The sequence below is a fragment of the Tupaia chinensis genome, unplaced genomic scaffold (genome assembly GCF_000334495.1).
Source record: "Tupaia chinensis unplaced genomic scaffold, TupChi_1.0 Scaffold000195_1, whole genome shotgun sequence".
NCBI classification, from domain to species: domain Eukaryota; kingdom Metazoa; phylum Chordata; class Mammalia; order Scandentia; family Tupaiidae; genus Tupaia; species Tupaia belangeri.
In genome coordinates, this window is record NW_006159670.1 from 396,853 (window position 1) to 398,320 (window position 1,468).

Consider the following 1,468-nt stretch of genomic DNA (forward strand, 5'->3'; position numbering starts at 1 on the left):
CGTCTGCCCTCGTTTGTTCCCCCCCCGGCCGCTGCCAACGTCGCCAACTCATCGCGGAACTTTTCTTCCCTCTACCCACGGACACATGTCGAAATGCCTCGGCTGTATTTCCTCCCCTCCAGGTTCCACGGGCAGCCTGGCCCGGGCGTCATACCTGTAATCCTCAAAGCGCCTTCGCATGCTCCGATTCGGAGCTTACAACGGTCCTGAGAGCTGAGGGTGAACGTGTGTGTGTGTGTGTGTGTGTGTGTGTGTGTGTGTGTTCTTTTTTCAGTTTAGAAATGAGGGTATCAAGATTCACACAACTCGCTGGGGCAGATAGGCCTGGAAGCTGTGGGCGACCGCGAAGGCAGCAGCCCGCCACCATACCGGCTCCCACTGTAACTGCAGAAAACACGAAGTGCCCCAAGTTCCTTCCAGCCTCCAAGTCATTTCAGAGTCACCGAATTCTGCACGATGAGTGTGTCTGTGCTGCCATCTCAGCTCTCCGCTGCCCCTAACAGACCTCCTGCCCTCTCCTGTAATCAGGGCTGACTGCATCAGAGGCAGCACCCCGCAGTGCTCAGGGACCCCAGGGTGCCGGGCAGCTCCAGTCCCCGAGCCCTGGGCTTGCACAGTGAGGTCGTATGCTGTGACCCAAGGAGACCGGCAGCACTGTGGTTTTCTCCCTACTGGGAAGAACCCCAACAAGCGAGCCTCATCTTTCCACCGAGCGAGCGGGGCAACATTCCTCCCCACTATCCTGCGGGCTGGTTTCCCTTCTCTGGTGGAACAAATCACCTTAAACTTGGTGTTTAAATGACAGAAATCGCGTGGGAGGCAGTGCGGTGTAACACAGCTGGACCTGCCTGGGAGGGGTCCTGGGCTGAATCCCACGACCTCGCTGAGCATGCCAGCACGCACACGCCTGCAACCTGGACAGGTGGAGGTGGGGGTGGACCGTGGCATAGGGGTTATGTTGGGGTATCCCTGTATCTTTTCTCTCTCTCTCTCACGGAAGGCACAAACCAACTGGAAAAAAAAATCCAGGGGGCCAGCATGGAGGTTATGGTGCCGAGTCCCTCATGGCCAACTGCAGTTTGAGTCCCAGAGTAGCTTAAAAATCATGCCGGGTGCACGTGTCTGTGTACTCAAAATCCCAAGAAAAGAATGGAGGAGAACAGATTATGGCATGGCCACCCTCCCTGGAGGGTGATTTCTCACTTCCTCTCTCTGGCGACCACTCACATCTTATGGCAAAATCAAAAAGAAAAAGAAAAAACAAAACCAGAAATTAATATCTTACAGTTCTGGAGGTTAGAAGTCCAAAACAGGTCTTGCTGGGCTAAAATCCAGTGCAGGAAAGGCTGTGCTCCTCCTAGCACCCCTAGGGAAAATTCATTTCGCCTTTTCCAGCTTTGAGAATCCGCAAGCATTTCCCGGCTCCAGGCCTCCTTCCAGTAACTCGCTCTGACCCTGCCACACTGCT

At 54.9% G+C, this 1,468-nt stretch overlaps 1 protein-coding gene and 1 pseudogene across 1 annotated transcript in view; both read right to left on the bottom strand.

The window, feature by feature from the left end:
- The window catches only part of LOC102487095 (39S ribosomal protein L1, mitochondrial-like), a 10,426-nt pseudogene extending 10,246 nt beyond the window's left edge, over positions 1-180 (bottom strand).
- Positions 1-1,468, bottom strand: part of EPB41L4A (erythrocyte membrane protein band 4.1 like 4A) — a gene marked incomplete at its 5' end in the record, with an annotated part of 306,715 nt that overhangs the window by 161,934 nt on the left and 143,313 nt on the right. The window lies entirely within an intron of this gene.